The sequence below is a fragment of the Loxodonta africana genome, chromosome 15 (assembly GCF_030014295.1).
Source record: "Loxodonta africana isolate mLoxAfr1 chromosome 15, mLoxAfr1.hap2, whole genome shotgun sequence".
Classification (NCBI taxonomy): Eukaryota; Metazoa; Chordata; class Mammalia; order Proboscidea; family Elephantidae; genus Loxodonta; species Loxodonta africana.
Window position 1 is genome coordinate 73,058,394 of NC_087356.1, and position 23,942 is coordinate 73,082,335.

General features: G+C 43.1%; 1 protein-coding gene and 1 non-coding gene across 6 annotated transcripts in view; one reads left to right on the forward strand and one right to left on the reverse strand.

Annotated features, from left to right (window-relative positions):
- GRAMD1B (GRAM domain containing 1B) overlaps positions 1-23,942 on the reverse strand; it is a 212,384-nt gene that overhangs the window by 144,444 nt on the left and 43,998 nt on the right. The window lies entirely within an intron of this gene.
- On the forward strand, positions 15,597-15,703 carry LOC111752855 (U6 spliceosomal RNA). The gene has a single exon (XR_002787748.1). It is a non-coding gene; the product is annotated as a U6 spliceosomal RNA (small nuclear RNA).

Below are 23,942 nucleotides of genomic sequence, written 5' to 3' on the forward strand. Positions count from 1 at the left end.
CATTTCACAAAGATTAATAGCTGTATAAGGGCGAATCAGTGGCCCTCAACATGGGCCACAATCCCAGAATGATCACAGAATGCTAGAGCCAGCAAGGATGCTTAGATGGGAGGTAGAGGCAACATGGTGCCCTATACATACCACACCATCCCTCTGCAGCAAAAACCTGAAAAATTAAGTGAAACTGATACAATTGTCAATCTTAGAAACCTGAGCATTAAATGAAGGGATAAAGAATTAGGCCAAACACCAAATGGAAGAAGAAACTGATGGAAAACAGAGGACAAGGAGAGATACGGAGTGGCGGTGGCCATCTTGAAATACAGCTAGCAATGACCCGGGACAGGGAGTATGGAAAGGCAAATTCACAGAGCTCCCAACAGGAGGCAGAACACCTGGCAACCAGAGAAACATGCTTTCCCACTCCTTAGCCTTCTGATGAATAGCAGCAAGAACCCCTACATCAAGGCAGCCCCCACTGCCAGGGTTCACAGTATGAGCCTGCCACTGGGCCCGCCCTGAGGATTTTTTTTTCTTCCTTTTCTTTCTCCCTCCCACCTAGACCTGTACACCAACTCCCTCCTCTTCCAGATGACTCCCGCCACACCACTATTTTTTATTCTTTTTTTTCTTTGTTTTCCTTCCTTCTCTCACCTAGCCCCATACACCACCTCTCCTTCTTCCCACCAGTCCTCGGGTCTTGCCCCGTTCCACTCACCAGGTCCCACCACACCGCCACGTTTTTTCTCTTTTAGTCCTTTCTTACTTTTCTTTCTTTCTCCCACCTAGCCCTGTACACCATCTCCCCTCTCTTCCCACTGGCTCCTGCTGTACCACCATGGATAAAGTGCCACCAGTGTACCGGCTCACCACTACCATGTCTACCCTGTCCCCACCTGCTGGCTCCCACTGCACTGCCTTTTTTTCTTTCTTTATACTTTTTCTTTCTTTCTTTTCTTTCTGCCTCCCACCTAGCCCAGTACAACACGGCTCTCTGCTTTTTGCAGGTGTGTGAGTCCACCCTGCCCCCACCAGTGAGCTCCTGCCATGCAGCTCCCCTTTTTTGTTTCTCTCTCTTTTCTTTCTCCCTCCCACCTAGCCCTGTATGTAACCTCTCCCCACTTCCTACCAGCACCAGCCATACCACCGCTGCTAGAGTGTCTCCAGTGCTCAGGACCACTGAACACAACAGGCCCACACCCCCTCCTCTGCTGCTACTCAACCAAATGCTGAATGGTAGGAAGCAAGCCTGTTTATGACACCCCTGCCTATCTGGTGAGGGGCTGTGAATGCTCCCATACTGCTGGGCCAACATCAGGAGGCAGACAACACCTGCTCAGTCTGTGCCCAATCATTTCACCAAACCAGCCTACAGTGAAGTAGGTTCATCCTGCCTGCTGCTGCCCTGCCCACCCAGACAAGGTGGTGAGAGCTAGCGTGCCCACAGATGAGCAAGCAGCAAAGCATGAACAGCCTGCCCACCATGACACATCAAAACAAAACAAAAGCAGGACAAGATGGCTTCAGCAAGTGACCAAAATAAAGAACCTACCACATAAATAGAAAAGAATCACATTATCACCTCAACTGATACAGAAAAGGCACCTGACAACATCCAACACTCATTCCTGATAAAAACACTCGGCAAAATAAGAATAGAAGGGAAATTCCTCAGCATAACTAGGCAATATCATTCTCAATGGAGAGAGGCTGAAAACATTCCCCTGCAAACTGGAACAAGACAACGATGCCCTTTATCACCACTCCTATTTAACACTGTGCCGGAAGTTCTGGCTAGAACAATAAGACAAGAAAAAGAAATAAAGGGCTTCCAAATTGGAACAAAAGAAGTAAAATGATATGATCTTATACACAGAAGATCAACATACAAAAATCAGTTGGATTTCTTTACACCAACAAAGAAAACTTTGAAAAGGGAATCAGGAAAACAATACCATTTATAAATAGCCCTAAAAAAGATAAAATACTTAGGAATAACTTTAATAAGGGATGTAAAAGACCTATACAAAGAAAACTACAAAACACTATTGAAAGAAACCAAAAGAGCCCTACATAAATGGAAAAACATACCATGCTCATGGATAGGAAGACTCAACATTGTGAAACTGTCAGTTCTACCCAAAGCGATCTACAGACACAATGTAATCCCAATCCAAATACCAGCAGTTTTCTTTAACGAATTGGAAAAACTAATCACCAACATTATGTGGAAAGGAAAGAGGCCCTGTATAAGCAAAGCACTATTGAATAAATTAAAAAAAAAAAAGTAGGAGGCCTCACATTAACTGATCCCTGAACCTGCTATACAGACAGAGTAGTCAAAATAGCCTGGTACTGGTACAACAACAGGCACACAGACCAATGGAACAGAATTGAGAACCCAGACATAAATCCATCCACCTATGGTCAGCTGATCTTTGACGAAGGAACAAAGTCCATTAAATGGGGAAAAGACAGTCGTTTCAACAAATGGTGCTAGCAAAACTGGATGTCCATCTATAAAAAAAGAAACAAGACCTATACCTCACACCAAACACAAAAACTAACTCAAAATGGATCAAAGACTAAATATAAAACCTAAAATGATAAAAATCATGCAAGAAAAAATAGGAACACTAGCAGCCCTAATAAAATACATGGCATAAATTCAATACAAACCATAACTAAAAATGCAAAAAAAAGATAAACTAGATAACCGGGAGCTCCTAAAAATTAAACATTTATGCTCATCAAAAGACTGCACCGAAAGAGTAAAAAGAGAACCTACATACTGGGAAAAATTTTTGGCTATGACATATCCAACAAGGGTCTAATCTCTAAAATCTATAGAATACCTCAACACCTCAACAACAAAAAGATAACTGACAAGGGTGTAGTCTCTAAAATCTATAGAATACCTTAACACTTCAACAACAAAAAGACAAGTGATCCAATTTAAAAAAATGAACAAAGAATATGAACAGATACTTCACCAAAGAAGACATCAAGCAGCTAACAGACACATGAGGAAATGCTCGAGATCGTTAGCCATTAGAGAAATGCAAATTAGTCAAAACTACAACAAGATACCATCTCACCCCGACATTACCGGCACTAATCAAAAAAACAGAAAATAACAAATTCTGGAGAGGTTGTGGGGAGATTGGAACTCTTCTGGTAGAAATGTAAAATAGTACAACCACAATGGAAAATGATACGGTACTTTCTTAAAAAGCAAGAAATAGAAATACCATACGATCCAGCAATCCCATTCTAGGACTATATCCTAGAAAAATAAGAGCCATTACACAAACATACATATGTACACCCATGTTCACTGCAGCATTAGTCACAATAGCAAAAAAATGGAAACAACCTAAGTGACCATCAACAGATAAATGGATAAACATTATCGTATATACACACATGGAATACTAGACAATGATAAAGAACAAAGACGAATCTGTGAAGCATCTCACAACATGGATGAATATGTAGGGCATTATTCTGGGTGAAATAAGTCAATCACAAAAGGGCAAATATTGTATGAGACCATGATTATAAACCTGCTACCAAACCACCAAACCAAACCCGCTGCCATCGAGTCAATTCCAACTCATAGCAACCCTATTGGACAGAGTAGAACTGCCCCATACGGTTTCCAAGGAGCACCTGGCAGATCTGAACTGCTGACCTTTTGATTAGCAGCCGTAGCTCTTAACCACTACACCACCAGGGTTTCCATTACCATAAAAGCTCAAGACCAGGTTTACACAAAGAAACAATCAATCTTTGATGGTTACTAGGGAGGGGAGGGGTGGGGAGATGAAATCACTAACTAGACAGTGGACAAGTGTTAACTTTGGTAAAGGGAAAGGCAACACACAATATAGGGGAAGTCAGTAAAACCTGACCAAGGCAAAGTGATGGAAGTGTCCCTAGATATCACCAAACACCTTGAGGGACCAAGTCACTGGGGCTGATGGCTGGGGACCCTGTTCTCAGGGGATATCTAGGTCAACTGGTGTAACATGGTTCATAAAGAAAATGTTCTATATCCTACTTTGGTAGCAGCATCTGGGGTCTTAAAAGCTTTGGAGCAGCCATCTACTAGCTCCATTCCCTCTGGAGCAAAGGAGAATGAAGAAAAGCAAAGACACAAGGAAAATACTAGTGGCAAAGGACTAACGGACCACATGAACCATAGCCTCCACCAGCCTGGGTCTAGAAGAACTACATGGTGCCTGGCTACCAACACCTACCACTCTGATAAGAATCACAATAGAGGGCCTGGACAGAGTGGGAGAAAAATGTAGAACTAAATCCAAATTCAGAAAAACAAAAAACACCAGACTTACTGCTCTGACAGAGACTGGCCCCTGGACACCCTGCTAACTCAGAGCTGAAGCCACTCCCAAGTCCAACTTTCAGCCAAAGATTAGACAGGCCTATAAAATAAACAATAACACATGTGAGGAACATGCTTCTTAGTTCAATCAAGTATTGGAGACCAAATGGGCAAGATCTGCCCAAAAGCGAAGGCAAGAAGGCAAGAAGTGACAGAAAGCCTGGATGAATGGACATGGGTAGGAAAGGAAAGGAAGAGAGTGCTGACACATTGCAGGATTGCAACCAATGTCACAAAATAATTTGTGCATATATTTTTCAATGAGAAACTAATTTGTATTGTAAACTTTCACCTGAAGCGCAATAAAATAAAATAAAAGAATCCTTAAGTAATTATTCATTTGTTCATTTACTCATTTAACAAATACTTGTTGAGTACCTGCCATGTGTCTGGCACTGTGGTAAGTGGTGGGTGGACACCAGTGGATAAAGCAGAGATGGTCCCTGCTGTCATGAAGCTGAGGGACTAGCAAGGGAGACAGACCACTAACAAGTCAGCAAATAAATGCAATTATGAAATGTGCTCAGTGCTAAGGTGGAAAATAACCCAGTGTGTGGTGACGTAATTCAGGGAAATGACCTACTGGCACAGGATGGGGAGAGAAAGCCCTTCTGAGAGGGTGACAACTTACAGATGGGAAACTGAGGCTGGTGGAGGTTTGAGTGGCAAGTCAGTAACAGAGGATGGCAAAACTCAAGTCTTCTGGGTGGTTTCCTTCCCACCCTTGCTTCCTCCTGCACCATGCTGTGTTAACAACATTCTTCCTGGTATGTGAACAACAACATCTCAACCCTCTTCTGGAGTTATTTACAATGAACCACGACTGCTGCAGCATTTGACTGAAGTGGGCCTCTTCCTAAGCAGCTGGAATGTCAAGCACTCTCTTGGTCCACACTCCACACAGAACCCCAGCTGGACTGTCTCTACAGCGAGAGGCCCTTCCATCCACAAGGAATGTGAGGCCAAGAGTTAAGTGACTGGCTTCCCCTAGCAACCAAGGAGTCATCAAATATCTCTCCTGGACTATTTGTGGCTGACCCTAACCATGCTCCCAACCTCCACTTCTCTAGGAGCTCCAAACTCACCCTCCACTTACCTTACAGCCTTAGCCCCAGCCACCATTTGCTGATAATAATAACAAAAGCCACCACACACAGACACAGTGGTAAGTGTGTCTAAGCACAAAGTAGAAAGTGGTTTTCCCACCTGATCTCATTTTAGTTACCATGACCACTCTACCAGCCCTGGCAGTGAAACAGTTAAAGCACTTGACTGCTAGCTGAAAAGACAGGGGTTCAAAATCACCAGGGGCTCCTGGAGAGAAAGATATGGCAGTCTGCTTCCATAGCGATTTACAGCCTTAGAAACCCTGTGGAGTCACTATGAGTCAGAATCAACTCAAGGGCAGTGGGACTGATTTGGGGGCCACTCCACAAAGTAGATATAATTATCTCCATTCTTCAAGAAAGAAAACAGATTCAGAAGAGATAAAATGCATTTCTAAAAGCACCACAGCTAATAAGTGGTACAGCTAAAATTTAAGCTAAGGTTGCTCAGTGTTCAAAGCATTCCTGAGTTCCATGTAACCATAACTGAGAGAATCTTGTCCCTGCCACCAGCACCATATCATAGGATCAGAGAATCCCTTATATTGCATTATCTGTTGAGTGCCTACTGTGTGCAAGACACACTTGTGGGTACTGAGTACCTGAGGAGCCATCTAGCCAGACTAAGTCATCCCTGTTCATTGTCCTCAAAACTTCTGGCGTAACATTTGGATACCGCACTGGTCTCACCCCTTCGGGAGCAAGGAAGAATGAAGAAAACTGAAGATACAAGGGAAAGATTTGTCCAAAGGACTAATGGACCACATCTACCATGGCCTCCACCAGAATGGATCCAATATAACTAGATGGTGCCCGGCTACCACCACTGACTGCTCTGACAGGGATTACAATAGAGGGTCCCAGACAGAGCTGGAGAAAAATGTAGAACAGAATTCTAATTCAAAAATAAAGACCAGACTTGCTGGCCTGGCAAAGACTGGAGAAACCCTGAGAGTATGGCCCCCCAGACACCCTTCCAGCTCAGTAATGAAGTCACTCCTGCAGTTCACCCTTCAGCCAAAGATTGGACAGGCCCATAAAACAAAACGAGACTAAAGGGGCACACCAGCCCTAGGGCAAGGACTAGAAGGCAGGAGGGGACAGGAAAGCTGGTAATAGAGAATCCAAGGTAGAGAAGGGAGTGCTGACATGTCGTGGGGTTGTTAACTAAGGTCATAAAACAATTGTATACTATTTAATGAGAAACTAGTTTGCTTTGTAAACCTTCACCTAAAGTACCAAAAAAAAAAAAAAAAATGTATATATATATATATATATATATATACATATATATATATCATTTCCACAGCCATCATGGATTCTGGATCTAAAATATATTCAGATAAAAGAGTAAAATATCGTGGAAATTTTACCAAAATATATATATATGTAATAAATTATATGCATTTTACATATTCTGAGGACTGTGTGGTCTCTGGGTGCCACAAATGATTTGCACTAAACTACTAACCTAAAGATTGGCTTTTCAAACCCACTCAGCAGCACAAAGCCCTGGCAATCTGCTTCCATTAAGATTACACCCAAGAAAACTCTATAACACATGGGGTCGCCATGCGTCGGAATCAACTGGGTGGCAATTGTTTTTTTTTTTTTTTTGGAAGACCGTGTTAGGAGATTTTTAGGAAAATAGAGCTCTAAGGTGTCAATACTATTGTCCAGAATAAAACTTGCCTGTTTTGAGACAAAAAAAAAAAAACTTCTGGCATGAGAACACAGCTGGGGAGAGAAGGCTTGTCAACAGAAATGATTAAACAACCACAGACATCTACATCTGCGCCTGTGTATTGGGTTGAATAGTGTCTCCCTCCCCCAAAATTCATGTCCTTCCTAGAATCTCAGAATGTGACCTTATTTGGAAACAGGGTCTTTGCAAATATAATTAGTCAAGGTGAGGTCCTACTGGAATACTGTGGGCCCTAAATGACTGGTATCCTTATAAGAAGAGACACAGACAGAAACAGAGACATAGGGAGAACAATACATAATGACAGAAATGGGGATTACAGTGATATGTCTACAAGCCAAAGAACACCAATGACCACCAGCAACTCCAGAAGCTAAGTACAGTGTGATGAATTACTTAGTATGGCCTTTCTTGCCATGGCCTTCTAACTCCCACTCAGGCTATTGGGTAAAAAAAAGATAATTGTGGCCCACCAAGGGGATTGGTCAGTTCTGCCTTGAAAGAGAGCCAATTCCAGAGCAGAAAGAAGAGCCCAGCACCACCAAAGAAGGAGAGACTGGCAAGAAAGACCTGCAGGAGACAGCGCAGTGGGTTTCTCAGCACACGGAGCGAGAAAGCTGAGTGCCTTTGGGCAGAGACTGAGGGCCAGGGAGAAGCCTACCCCTGACCCACAAATTTGGGACTTGCCAGTCTCCACAACCGCATGAGCCATTTCCTTTATACGGTTCGTGATTTCTTTGAGGCATTGCAGTGAGTTAAGGAACCCAAAGACAGGAGAGAGAGTAATGAGGGGAAAGGGAGTAGTTGGTGTTGGCTTTGATGGAGTGGTACAGCAGCTTGGAGAGGCTGGCCATTTGGGACATCTTTAACCTCTGCCTCATAGGAACCACCTCTGTGCTGATTCTTATAAAAAGGAATCATTCGTTTACTAAGAGAAAGCCCTAGAACCTTCAGAGAGACCATGGCCCTGCCGTCACCTTGATTTTGGACTTCTAGTCTCCGAAACTGTGAGAAAATATATTTCTGCTGTTTCAAGTCACTCAGTTTGTGGTAATTTGGTAGTGCAGCCCTAGGAAACAAATATAGCCTCTGTGTGTGTGTGTGCATGCGTGCGTGCGTGCGTGCATGCGTGCGTGAGAGAGAGATAAACTGAATCAAGATCAAGTCAATTACTACCTCTAGCCCCAACCCTTGAAGTGTCTGCTGCCCCTTTTCTTCTTCCTCCCTTTTCTCTCCTCATCCCATTTGCCCTATCCTTCCTTTTTCTTACTGCTTTGTTTCTCTTCACAAAAACATCTGCCTATAAGTTTACGCATTCCTCTATCTCTTGAATGCCTGACAGCCTTCTAATGTTTAACTCTGATCCCAGGGTCTAGAACATCTTCCTTCCCAGGAAGCCTCCTCCCTGCTTCTCACAGACGCCAAGGCACAAGTATTCGGCTAGGAAGCACAGCACCACTACCCTGCCAGGTCTAGGGCTCACCCCTCACACAAGGAAGAGGCTTTTTATACCGGGTTTATGCTCAAATCTCTCCAGTGACCTAGTGACAAAGTGACCAAATGAGTGGATGTGAGGAGCCCTGGTGGTACAGTGGCTAAGAGCTCAGCTGCTAACTAAAAGGATGTTAGCTCAAATCCACCAGCCACTCCCTGGAAACTCTACTGGGCAGTTCTACCCTGTCATACAGGGTCACTATGAGCCGGAATCAACTCTATGACAACGGGTTTGGTTTGGCTTTTTTTTTTTTTTTTTTTTTTTGGAAAAAGTGAATATACAAAGTCCACATCCTAAACAACTCGCTCTTAGATGCGTATCACCGGAAAGGAATTATCAACACCCCCAAACACATCAGCACCCTCCCCTCTCTGCCCAGGACCTTAAACCAGGCAGCTTCTCTGCAGCCTGTACAACCTCTCTACATCTTTTCTCAGGGTATGTCCAAGTTCATTCCCGACTGAATAATTTGCCATGGGAGAGAAAAATAATTATCCCTGGCCATTATGAAGGAGGAGTCAGACAAGCAACTTCCTTGGGAGGCGTGGAGCGAGGCACGGGCAGAATCTCCCAGTCCAAGAGTCTACCCACACCAAAGGACCACACAGCCTCACTCAGCCCAATCCCCTTGAGCCTCTGGCAACAGATCACTGTCTCCCTCTTGGGTCCCTGTCACTGGACACGGACTACAATTCTTCCAAGCGTATGAGCCAACCCCTAAGCACTGTTGCCTCTGTGAAGAGCCCCAGATGATCCCAAGCCTGCTGAGGGCAAATTCCTTGTGCCCTGGTCTCCAGGGGCCCCGCCACCTACTTGGCTCGAAGAAAGGACAGCTTCTTCCTCAGGGAGGAGACGTGGTAGTGGCAGGCCTGCTTCACGGCTGTGCTGCAAGAGACGGTCTCGGTCTCGGAGTGCAGGCTCTGCACCATGCTGGGCTCAGGGGACGGCCAGCCACATAGCAGCTGGGACCTCCAAGGCCAGGGGCTCCTGCTGGAGCTGCATGAAGCTGCTGCCTCTGCAGCGACCCCAGCTGTCGACTAGGCCTCTCCACACACACACTTTCCCTGCCTTGGTGTTCAACACAAAATGTAGGCAGGTGGAGGGCCCTGGGCAGGAGAGCCTGAAGTTCCACGTTACCAGGAACCCCTCTACCTTCTGGCCAAGACACAGCTCCACACGGTGCCCTCCTCCATCTTTCAACATCTGGTGGTACTCTGGACACTTGGTGAGTTTCCTGTCCTCCTTTGTCCTCAGATGGGGAGGATAGAGGGAAGGATGGAGCCGTACCTGCATGTGATGTCAGCTGCTGGTGCTAGGAGGGGGAGAGCAGCAGGCACTGCTCCCAGAGGGCTGGCTACTTGGCTCGCTCCCCATGGTGAGGAGCTGACTGGAAGGATCACCTGAGTGTCCGTGGGGACCATGGGGAATTCAGAGGCCAGGCAGGTAGATGTAGCTAGAGCACCCTGGAAATGTGCTATTTTGGGACAATTTCTGGGATGGAATAAGCAGAAATGAAAACATCTTTCTCTCCAAGAGAAAGCTATATATTTCAGTGACTAGACCTGGAGTCGGAAGTAGTGGGCCTGGATTCCAGTCCTGCTTTAACTACTCAGGCTTGCCCCCAACCTCAAATTATACTATCTCAGTTTTGCCATTCATTCATTCATGAACTCCATCAATATTCCCTGACGCTCTGTGCCAGGCCTTGTGCCAGACACAGGACATACAGTTCCTGTCCTCCTGGGTCTCATGGCTAGTGAGGAAACAGGCAAGCAAACCAAAGAGTGCACACACCAGGGCAAGGGCTACAACAGCATCAGCCACCGCCTAGCACCAGGCCTATGAAACGCATGTTATAACACTTGCCCTCCCTGCCCCGACTGGGCGAAACAAGGGTTCCAGTAAGACAGGGGTATCTTTTAAGTTATTCAGAGCAAAGGTGATACAAAAATTCATAAAATTAACTATAGGTAGTCCCTGACGGAAGACAGGGTTCCATTCCAACCACTCCATTAAGTCGGTTCTGACGTAAGTCGAAGAATAGCCTCATTTTTTTTTTTTAGTTTTCATTATCACTGTCTTTGATTATCAGTATCTTCATAAATCATAACATTGTACATCTTGGAGTGAACATCTGAGAATGATAACATCATCAAATTATGCCCCAACATTGTGTGAAGTACGTATTAGTAATGATAAAGATGTACCAAAAAAGAAAAAACAGACAGTCGTAAGTGCGGGTTGTTGTAACTCAAATATTTCATAAGTCAGGAACTATCTGCATATCCAAACTTCATGCTACCTTCCTTGATCGTAGGAGACGATTTCCTATTACACAGAGAAAACAGATCCTGCTGCTCTTAACCTACTCCCCTTCTTCTACATCACCAATGATCTTACCTGCATCCACACCCACTGCTATTTCCTATTCAAAGCTGATTCTTTCACCTTTATCTGGATCTATCTTTTCTTGCCTCCTCTTGAAACCTTGCTTCCATATCTTTCAAGGTGACACCACCCAAATGAGCACAACAGAATCCTAGGGCTCAGCTCTGGAGCTCTCCTTCTCCTTCCCACTCTCTGTGCAATCCACCACCGAGTCCTGGTCATTTTGTCTCCTGAATATATCTTGAATTCAACTACTTGTTTTCATTTTTACTTCCATCACCCTGAGTTCGAGCTACTAATATCTCTTGCCTGGACTATTGTAATGGCTTTCGAACTGCCCCAGCTGATTGCCCTGCATCCACCAGGGCAATCTCTGCAGATAAGAATCTGATCATGTCGCCTCTCTTCTTCAAGACCTTCACAGGTTTCCTGATGCTCTTAAAGACCCAAATCCTTGTCATGGCCAACCAAGCTCCGCCGTGTCACATCATCTCATCTCTCTCTCATCTCACTGCTTCCTACTGATCTTAGCACAAGCATTACACCCACTTCCCCACTGCCCTCTACCAGGTCCAATTTCTTTGACACACTCTCTCATGGAATGATGATCCCTTCCTTTAATGCACATATCCAAGTTTGTATTTTCTTTCTCAATTATGTTAATATTATCTCCTCAGCTACACTGCCAACTCCATGAGTACACAGTACATAATTGATAAATGTTTGCTGAATGAATGAATGATATTCTCTCTGAAAAAGTGCTTGTGTCTTTCCACATTAAAATAAAAATTATGTACAATAGCCGCTGCCTTATCCTTATTCCTTTTCTCATCAAACGTCTAAACTGAATTCTCAATGTTCAGTCTCTTCTCTCTCATCTTGCATATATTCTTCTAAAACTCTTATATGATTACCAGCGATTTCTTAATTGCCACTCTGGAGGATCCTTTTTAGTCCTTACCTTACTTATGTCTACCCCTTTGGCTCTTCTGTCTTATACCTATGATATCACAATCTCCTATTTCTCTTGGCTTCAACGCGCAATCTTTTTCAAATTCCTCCTTCCTTTGCCTTCTGCTTAAACTTTGCTAATCCTAAGACTCTTGAATAACTACATTCTTATTGGTGTGCTCTTCTACAGTAATCGTTCCCAAACAAGTTGTTTTAGTCCTGTCTTCTGAGCTTCAAATGGGTATAGCGAACTGCCTGGTGTATCTCCCCACCTTCATGTTCCATGGGTACTTGAGACTCAACACGTCTACATCAAACTCACCATCACCCCTGCTCTTCAAATCTGCCCAATATTTTTTCCTCCTTTTCCCAATATCTTAATAATATCATTATGATCATCATCATCACAGCAAGACATATATAATATTAGTCATGTAGCCACGTGCCAGGTACTGCTCCTATTCTAGTCATTACATACACACATGTACACACAACATTCAATCCTCTCAACAACCCTATAAGGTATATACTATTATTATACCCATTTTATAGACAAGGAAAGTGAGGTATAGAGTTGAATTTATTTGCTCAAGATTACATAGCCACAGCGGAACCAGAATTATAACCCAGGCAGGCACTTAACATCTAGACTATGCTGCCTTTGAATTGCTGCCCAAGCTAGAAACCTGAGGTTCACGCTAGACAACCTCCCTCAACGCAGAGGTAAGTGCTGTCAAATCTACTCCCCAAATATCTTCAATTGGTTCCTTCTTTTCTGTCCTCACTGCCACTTCAGAAAATGTCACCATGCCAGGAAGCCTTCCCTGACCATTCAACTTAAAACAGCCCCAATCCATGGTCAACTACTTCAACCTTTTTTCATTTTCTTCATTGCATTTATTACTGCGTGCTGGGTTTTTTTTTGTTGTTGTTGTTGTTATTGTTGTTTTTTGTGTGTTTATAATCTAAATCCCGTTGCTAGAGAACAGACAGTGGTATCTTGTTCATAGCTGTACCCTCAATGCCTGGAAAAGTAACTAGCATGTAGTATGTGCTCAATAAATATTTGCTAAGACTAAAGAGGCACACCAGCCCTGGGGCAAGGACTAGAAGGCAAGAGGGGACAGGAAAGCTGGTAATAGGGAACCCAAGGTTGCAAAGGGAGAGTGTTGACATGTCCTGGGGTTGTTAATCAATGTCATAAAACGATATGTGTACTAACTAATGAGAAACTAGTTTGTTCTATAAACCTTCATCTAAAGTACAATTAAAAAAATAAAATTAAATTTAAATAAACGCTTGTTAAATGAGGGAACGAATGGGTAAACCATTACCGATTTCCTTCTTGTGTATCTGCTTCCAGTCTTTACCCCTTAAATCCATCTCCCACACGGGAGCCAAAATGATTTTTCTCACAAGAAAATCTAGGTGTGACCTGGGAATCCCCATTCTCAAATTCCTCTGTGGGTCTCTATCATCTATAAATAAAACCCACTCCTCATCATGCCAGGACTTGACATGACCAGACACCTGCCTACCTGTCCCAGCATGATTTCCGACCACTGACTGGCTGCCTCCCTCCTAGGACACGATGCTTCAGCAACACTGAAGTATCTGTAGTTCCCAAGCAGGCCTGGCTTTCTCACGCCTCCACACTATGTACAACTTGTTCCCTCGGCGGGGAATGCTGTCCATGTGACAGACTCCTACTCGCCCTGCAGCTCTCAGCTGAAGCATAAGCCCCTCTGTGGAGACTTTCTGGATACCCTCGCCCCAGCAGAGCAGCTGTGTTATTCTTGGGACAGTCTCTTAACTCCACTGTACCTCAGGTTGCTAAACTTAAGTATGGAGAATATAGCATCTGCATGGTAGGGTTGTTGAGAAGGTAATATTAAAAAATGTTTGCAAGATTTATCGCATAGAATTAGGCACGTAGTAAGCACCTAATAAACCGTCTCTTGAGGCATTGGTGGTTCAGAGGTAGAATTCTTGCTTTCCATGTGGGAGATCTGGGTTCAATTCCAGGCCAGTGCACCTCAGGCACAGCCACCACTCATCTGTCCATGGAGGGTACAGGCTGCTATGGTGCTGAACAGGGCTTAGTGGAGCTTCCATACTAAGACAGACTAGGAAGAAAGGCCTGGTGCTCTACGTTGAAAATCAGCCAATGAAAACCTTGTGGAGCACAATGGTCCAATCTGGTTCTGCATGGGGTGGCCACTGGACAGCAGCTCACAATAGCAACAATACTTGCTTGTTTGTGGATCTGTCCCACCATAAGACAAGACAGCTTTTGAGGGGAAACACCATGCCTTGATCTATTTATCCTTGGTGTCTATATCTGACATTTTATAGAGGCTCAATATTCTCCACCTTCTTTCTGTCTCTGTTTCTTCAAGGACAGAAGGTGTAGATCTGCTAAGAAACAGTAAAGTGTCATGCAAGCCAAAATCAGAATACTAGCAGTGACCATTCAGTAAGCACCTACTAAGTGCCAAGCACTTTATATACGTCATGTCATTTATTCTTTACAAGAATATGCAATGGACATCGGAATTTTACAAATGAGGAAACTAAGGTTGCGCAAAGCTAAGTAGTACATTGATTTTACAAACGCACAGTTAATATGCAACAAAGGTGGTACTGAAAACAGTCCAAACCGTTTGCTTTTTCCAGGACACCACAGAGCCCCGCCGCAGACAGTGGGCTCCTATTCACCTTTGCAGCCTGGGCTCTAGTAGACCCCCCAGTACCATGTAGACACGTAATAAAACTCTGTGGCACACGTGGCTGCGTACAAGAATGGATATTTGAATGCCTGGTCTGGCCCGAGAGCCAGGAGGCCCACAACCTGCCTTGGCAGTGGTACTCTGGTTCCTGCCTCCCCATCCTTCCAGATTTCTATTTTCCTACCACTGACAGGCTTCCTGGTCAATGGAGACCACACTTCTGTTGCATCTAAACATTGTGAGCACAAAGCGTCCTTCGTAAAACAGCTCCTTATTTCAACAGTGCTGGCTTTGTTTGAAAGTCCCTGCCATTGGGTGAATATACTAAATAAACATCTAAGAAAACCTAACAGTTGGTTCAGTTTGTGATGAACCTGGGAGCCAGTGCTTTTTAAGAGTACCCCTGGCTTCACCTAGAAGCATGAAAATAGATGAATGTTCCCCCTATTCCATTACACACACACACTCATTCAGGGGAAATTATGTATTTTGCTTAATACTAGAAACCTGGAGGTAAAAATGTCTCTGAAACAATCCCTGTTTCCCAATAAACGGAATCTTTTCCTGAAGTCAACACTTCTCCCTGAAGCCACGCTGCTGAGGAAACAACTGTCTCTCTGCACTCACCCACCCTCTGCCCCTGGCATGGCTCCAAAGACCATCAGCAGCGCCCAACACTGACGTAAATAAGAAAAATAAATTCTCAGAAGCCCTTAGGTTCTGACACTGTACTGAGGCATTCACCCACTGCTGTAATGTGGACATTTTTTAGGCTATAGAAGGGTTGCTATTTTGTCTCTAAATACTATATCCAGTGCTTGCTTCGGCAGCACATATGCTAAAATTGCAACGATACAGAGAAGATTAGCATGGCCCCTGCGCAAGGATGACACACAAATTCGTGAAGCCTTCCATATTTTTTACAGAACACTCCACCTAGCAGCAGCCAGTGATACTTTCTTTTCCAACGCACATAGAACATTCTCCAGAATAGACCACATATTAGGGCATAAAGCAAGCCTCAACAAAATCCAATGCATCGAAATATTACAAAGCATCTTTTCTGACCATAAAGCTGTAAAAGTAGAAATCAATAACAGAAAAAGCAAGGAAAAAAAAAAATCAAATACATAGAAACTGAACAACACCTTGCTCAAAAACTACTGAGTTACAGAAGAAGTTAAGGACAAAAAAAAGAAATTCACAGAATCAAATGAGAATGAATACACATCCTACCAGAATCTTTGCGACATAGCAAGAGCAGTGCTCAGAAGTCGATTTAAGGCAATAAACCCAGACATACAAAAAAAAGAAAGGGCCAAAATCAAAACATTAACCTCACAACTCCAACAAATAGAAGGAGCAGCAAAAGAAGCCCTCAGGCACCAGAAGAAAGCAAGTAATAAAAACCAGAGCAGAATTAAACGAAATAGAGAACAGAAAGACAACTGAATGAGTCAACAAACCAAAAGCTGTTTTTTTTAAAAGATCAACAAAATCAATAAACCGTTAGCCAAACTGACAAAAGAAAACCAAGAGAGGAAGCAAATGACCCAAATAAGAAATGAAATGGGCGATATCACAACAGGCCCAACTGAAATTAAAAGAATCATAACAGAATACTATGAAAAATTATACTCTAACAAATTTGAAAACCTAGATGAAATGGAAAAATTTCTAGAAACACACTACCTACCTTAACTAACACAGAGGCAGAACAACTAAATAAACCTAATACAAAAGAAGAGATTGAAAAGGTATTTTAAAAACTCCCAACAACAACAAAAAAAGCCCCGGCCCCGACAGCTTCACTGGGGAGTTCTACCAAACTTTCAGAGAAGAGTTAACACCACTACTACTAAAGGTATTTCAGAGCATAGAAAAGAAGGGAGTACTCCCAAACTCATTCTATGTAGCCAGCATAACCCTGATACCAAAATCAGGTAAAGACACCATAAAAAAGAAATTTACAGACCAATATTCCTCATGAACATAGATGCAAAAATCCTCAACAAAATTCTAGCCAATCGAATTCAACAATATATCAAAAAAAAAATGAACACACACTTCACTAAAGAAGATATTCAGGCAGCCAACAGATACATGAGAAAATGCTCTCGATCATTAGCCATTAGAGAAATGCAAATTAAAACTACGATGAGATTCCATCTCACACCAGCAAGGCTGGCATTAATCCAAAAAACACAAAATAATAAATGTTGGAGAGGCTGCGGAGAGATTGGAACTCTCATACACTGCTGGTGGGAATGTCAAATGGTACAACCACTTTGGAAATCTATCTGGCGTTATCTTAAACAGTTAGAAATAGAACTACCATACAACCCAGAAATCCCACTCCTAGGAATATACCCTAGAGATACAAGAGCCTTCATACAAACAGATATATGCACACCCATGTTTATTGCAGCTCTGTTTACAATAGCAAAAAGCTGGAAGCAACCAAGGTGTCCATCAACGGATGAATGGGTAAATAAATTGTGGTATATTCACACAATGGAATACTACGCATCGATAAAGAACAGTGACGAATCTCTGAAACATTTCATAACATGGAGGAATCTGGAAGGCATTATGCTGAGCGAAATTAGTCAGAGGCAAAAGGACAAATATTGTATAAGACCACTATTATAAGATCTTGAGAAACAGTAAACCTGAGAAGAACACATACTTTTGTGGTTACGAGGGGGGGAGGGAGGGAGGGTGGGAGAGGGTTTTTTATTGATTAATCAGTAGATAAGAACTGCTTTAGGTGAAGGGAAAGACAACACTCAATACATGGAAGGTCAGCTCAATTGGACTGGACCAAAAGCAAAGAAGTTTCCGGGATAAAATGAATGCTTCAAAGGTCAGGGGAGCAAGTGCGGGGGTCTGGGGAACATGGTTTGCGGGGACTTCCAAGTCAATTGGCAAAATAATTCTATTATGAAATCATTCTGCATCCCACTTTGAAATGTGGCTTCTGGGGTCGTAAATGCTAACAAGCGGCCATCTAAGATGCAGCAATTGGTCTCAACCCACCTGGAGCAAAGGAAAATGAAGAACACCAAGGCCACACGACAGCTAAGAGCCCAAGAGACAGAAAGGGCCACATGAACCAGAGACCTACATCATCCTGAGACCAGAAGAACTAGTTGGTGCCCGGCCACAATCGATGACTGCCCTGACAGGGAGCACAGCAGAGGACCCCTGAGGGAGCAGGAGATCAGTGGGATGCAGACCCCAAATTCTCATAAAAAGACCAAACTTAATGGTCTGACTGAGACTGGAGGAATCCCGGCGGCCATGCTCCCCAGACCTTCAGTTGACACAGGACAGGAACCATCCCTGAAGACAACTCATCAGAAATGAAAGGGACTGGTCAGTGGGTGGGAGAGAGACGCTGATGAAGAGTGAGCTAATTATATTAGGTGGACACTTGAGATTGTGTTGGCAACTCTTGTCTGGAGAGGGGATGGGAGGGTAGAGAGAGAGGGAAGCCGGCAAAATTGTCAAGAAAGGAGAGACTGAAAGGGCTGACTCAAGTGGGGGAGAGCAAGTGGGAGTAGGGAGTGAGATGTATATAAACTTATATGTGACAGACTGATTGGATTTGTAAACGTTCACTTGAAGCTTAATAAAAGTTATTATAAATAAATAAATAAAAGAAAAAAATAAAATAAAAATAACTGACCATGACCAAGTAGGATTCATACCTGGTATGCAGGGATAGCTCAACATTAGAAAAACAATCAATGTAATCCATCACATAAATAAAACAAAAGACAAGAACCACATGATCATATCCATTGATGCAGAAAAGGCATTTGACAAAGTCCAACACCCATTCATGATAAAAATTCTCAGCAAAATAGGAACAGAAGGGAAATTCCTCAACATAATAAAGGGCATTAATACAAAGCCAACAGCCAGCATCACCCTAAATGGAGACAGTCTGAATGCATTCCCCGTGAGAATCAGAGCCAGACAAGGATGCCTTTATCACCACTCTTATTCAACATTGTGCTGGAGGGCCTAGCCAAAACAATTAGGCTAGAAAAAGAAATAAAGGGCATTCAAATCAGTAAGGAAGAAGTAAAAGTATCTCTGTTTGCAGATGACATGATCTTATACACAGAAAACCCCCCAAAGAACTACTGGGATGAATAGAAGATTTCAGCAAAGTCTCAGGATACAAGATGAACATACAAAAATCAGTTGGATTCCTCTAAATCAATACCCTTTACAATAGCCCCCAAGAAGATAAAACACTTAGGGATAAATCTAACCAGAGGTATAAAAGATCTATACAAAGAAAACTACAAGACACTACTGCAAGAAACCAAAAAGAGACCTATTTAAGTGGAAAAAAACACCTTGCTCATGGATAGGAAGACTCGACACTGTGAAAATGTCTATTCTACCCAAAGCGATCTACAGATACAATGCAATCCAGATCCAAATTCCAACAGCATTTTTAATGAGATGGAGAAGCAAATTACCAACTTCATATGGAAAGGGAAGAGGCCCCAGATAAGTAAAGAATTACAGAAGAAGAAGAACAAAGTGGGGGGCCTCACACCACCTGATTTTAGAACCTATTATACCACCAAAGTAGTCAAAACAGCCTGGTACTCGTGCAACAACAGATACATAGACCAATAGAAGAGAATTGAGAATCCAGACATAAATCCATCCACATGAGCCGCTGATATTTGACAAAGGCCCAAAGTCAGTTAAATGGGGAAAAGACAGTCTAACAAATGGCATAACTGGATATCCATCTGCAAAAAAATGAAACAAGACCCATACCTCACACCATGCACAAAAACTAACTCAAAATGGATCAAAGACCTAAATATAAAATTTTAAATGATAAAAATCATGGAAGAAAAAACAGGGACAATGCTAGGAGCCCTAATACATGGCATAAACAGTATACAAAACATTACTAACAATGAATAACACCAGAAGAGAAACTAGATAACTAGCAGCTCCTAAAAATCAAACACTTACACTCATCAAAAGACTTCACCAAAAGAGTAAAAAGACAACCTACAGACTGGGAAAAAAAATTTGGCAACGAAACATCCGATCAAGGTCTAATCTATAAAATCTACAAGATACTGCAAAACCTCACCAACAAAAAGACAACCCAATTAAAAAATGGGCAAAGGATATGAACAGGCCCTTCACCAAAGACTTGCAGGAGGCTAACAGATACAAGAGGAAATGCTCACAGTCAGTAGCCATTAGAGAAATGCAAATCAAAACTACAATGAGATACCATCTCACCCCAACAAAGCCACCATTGATCCAAAACTCACAAAATAGTATATGTTGGAGAAGTTGTGGAGAGACTGGAACACTTAGACACTGCTGGTGGGAATGTAAAATGGTACAACCACTTTGGAAGTCAATTTGGCGCTTCCTTAAAAAGCTAGAAATAGAAGTACCATACAATCCAGCAATCTCACTCCTCATAATATATCCTAGACAAATAAGAGCTATCACACAAATACATATAACAGTGCTGCAGCACTGTTCACAATAGCCAAAAGATGGCAACAACCTAGGTGCCCATCATGGACAAATGAATAAACAAATTATGGTATATTCACGTACTGGAACACTACACAATGATAAAGAATAGCAATGAATTCTTAAAACATAACATGGATGAATCTGGAAGGTATTATGCTGAGTTAAATTAGTGAGTCGCAAAAGGACAAATATTGTATGAGACCACTATTATAAGAGTAGCAGGGGCAGGGGTCTGGGGACCATGGTTTCAGGGGACATCTAGGTCAACTGGCATAACAAAGTTTACTAAGAAAATGTTCTGTATCCCACTTTGGTGAATGGTGACTGGGTCTTAAAAGCTATCGAGCACCATCTAAGATGCGGCAAAGGAGAATGAAGAATACCAAAGACACAAGGAAAATATTAGCCCAGAGACAGTGAGGGCACATAAACCAGAGACTCCAACAGCCTGAGACCAGAAGAGCTAGATGGTGCCCAGCTACCACCAATGACAGCCCTGACAAGGAACACAACAGAGAGTCCCTGACGGAGCAAGAGAAAAGTGGGGTGCAGAACTCAAATTCTAATAAAAAGACCAGACTTAATGGTCTCAGTGAGACTAAAGGAACCCCGGAAAACATGATCCCCAGACTCTCCGTTAACCCAGAACTAAAAACATTCCGGAAGCCAAATCTTAAACAAATGTTAGACTGGATATAAATGATACTTATGAAGAGTGTGCTTCTTAGTTCAAGTAGGTACACGAGACTAAATGGGCAGCTCCTGTCTGGGGGTGAGATGAGAAGGCACAAAGGGACAGGAGCTGGTTGAATAGACACAGGAAATCTAGGGTGGAAAGGAGAAGTGTGCTGTCGCATTACAAGGAGAGGAACTAGGGTCACATAACAACGTGTGTATAAATTTTTGTATGAGAAACTAACTGTATCTATAAACTTTCACTTAAAGCACAATAAAAAAAATACTATATCCATTCTGAACCTCGTGGAAGGACAATTAAAAAAGAAAGGCGGTGCTTTATTTAACCAGTTGAAAATGCATCTTACATCAAAGGACTCTAACACTGATATTTAGAACAGCCTCTGCCCGCTCTACGTAACTATCGTTCATCGTATAGTTGACCATGTGTTTGGAGAATCAGAAGCAGCCACAGAACAGGACCCTAATTACCCATCAATCCTTGATCAATCTCTGTCTATGACAGTAAGACCTGATCTACTTGCCTCCCAAGGTCCCTAGGTGATACAAATCGGTAAACACTCAACTACTAGCCAAAAGGCTGGAGGCTGGAACCCACTTGGAGGTGCCTCAGAATAAAGGCCTGGCAATCTGCTTCTGAAAGATCACAGCCTTGAAAACCCTATGAAGCACTGTTCTACTCTGTCACGCGGGCAACTAAAATGACAACAACTACTTGCCTCCCAGGGAAGTGGCAAAGAGTAAATAAGACACTACACGAAGGCCTCGCCCATGTAGGACACACCGCCATTACTACCAGGTGCTATGCCAATCAAAAGGGCCCAGAGCCAGGTGCATGAGCCTCATCGCCACCCTACGGTGCACATCTGGCCACTTGCCCCAGGCCAGGACATCACAGACCAACATCCGAAAAGCCCCAGAGAGACTCTTAATTGGGTGGAAACATATTAGAGGAAGGATTAGGTGCAGAGTGTAAGCATTTGTTCTGAACTGAGGTGGAGTGATTAATTAGTGCTCCAGGGACAACCTGTTCCCTCCAGGAGAAGAAACACAGAGGCTGAGAAGAAAAGAAAGGCTTCCTTCAGCAGGCCATGGTGAACACACCCTGAAGGGCAACCACGGGAAGCGTACTTCTGATCACAGCCCACTTCATTCCCCACAAGACAACATCCACATCCACCGAGAAGCGAGAAGCGCTTGGGGAGCCGTGAGTGGGCCAGGCTGGGAAGGAAGAAAGGACAAGAAACCTAGAGGGTTTTTCTGAACAGAGGCTTGGAAGGTAGGCCTTTCTAACATTGCATTTGGTTGGGGAAGTGGGCACAAAAGGGGCTAGAATACAATTTACAACAATGGAACAACCCCAAATAGAGAACAAAAGGCAGAGCTCCTTGTAGGTAGCAAGCAGCCACGTCCTAGAATAAGAAGTGAAGCTGCACTGAAAAAAATGTCTTAGGGTATGCGCAGTTCGGCACTTACTCATCTCACCTAGAAACACTCCAAGAAACCAAAAACAACCAGCTGCTGTCAAGTCAGTTCCAACTCATGGCAACCCCCTGTGTGCAGAGTAGAACCTCACGACACAGGCCTTTCAAAGCTGTGACCTTTCAGAAGCAGACTGCCAAGTCTTTCTTCTGAGGCACCTCTGGGTAGGTTCAAACTGCCAACCTTCTGGTTAGCAGTCAAGCACTTAACTGATTACACCACCCAGGGGCTCCACACCCCAGGTCACGGAGCTAATAAAGAGCGAACTGAGTGGTAGCAATCGCAGAGCTGATAGGAAAGGAGCAACCACAGACCTCATGATCAGAAGGACAGAATGCTTACAGGAGAGGTTTGGAGCACAAGCCCTGGCAACAGAGTTGTACTAAGGGAACCGTATGGCCCCTCTAATGTGGAAGATACAGCTGCTGAAATTCAGAAAGCATTGCAAAGAGAATGTAGCCACTCCTGGGACTAAGGGAAGTGCCATCAGATCATAGCTGATGAAGCATCTTGACGAGAATGATTAGTCTTTGCCCTCGTGGGCCCTGCGTCTCCGTATACATAGCACTCGATGAGCTGAACCGTTAATTTTGGTTAATAATGGACACAAAACTGAGACGTAGGGCAGAACTCAGGACTTTGTAATCTAAAGAGGTAACGATTAGAAACATCCTACCCTCTCACCTAGGGCAGGAATCCCTTTTATGACACACCATCTAGCTTTTGCTTGAACACTTCTATGGAGAGGACAGTTCATTACTTTACAACGTCTGTTCCTTTGTAGCACAGCTCTAATTACTAAAAAGTTCTTCCTTATGCTGAGCTGAAATCCTTCTCACTGTAATTTCTATCCCTCTAGTTCTAGAAAAAAAAAAAAAAAAGTTCTAGCTCTTGTAGTTAGAGAGTGTAGTCACTGTCACAGCCCTCCTGTATCTTCTCTTTCTCCAGGCTAAATCCCTTTCCTTCAACCAACCCTTTTAATGATATAATCACCCAAGTCATTCTTTTCTGAACTAACTTATTACTATCTATTTCCAAAGAACTGAGCAAAAGATACCAGGTATGACCAAACTAGTGCAGAAGACAGGGAGACCTTATTCTTTTTTGAATCCATGTAACCACGTTTCCGTTAATTAATCCAAAACTTTCATAGATCGTCAGGTAATTGTGTTATATTACTGGCTCCTATTTGGCTGGTGAACAAAGCCCCATGTTCTTTTTCACACGAAAACCTTTCATATTAGGCTTCCTAGGGCAATCTTACGCTTAAGAAATGAATCCTTTCTAATATAAACATTTCCTTTTAAAAACAGTATCTTTTTGGTTTCCACCTCTGTTCAAAATAATACTGAATCTTGATTCAATCATCCAAAGTATTCTCTATTCACTCTCATCTGGGTGTCCAACATAACATTGATAAATATGGTTTAAAAAAAACTTT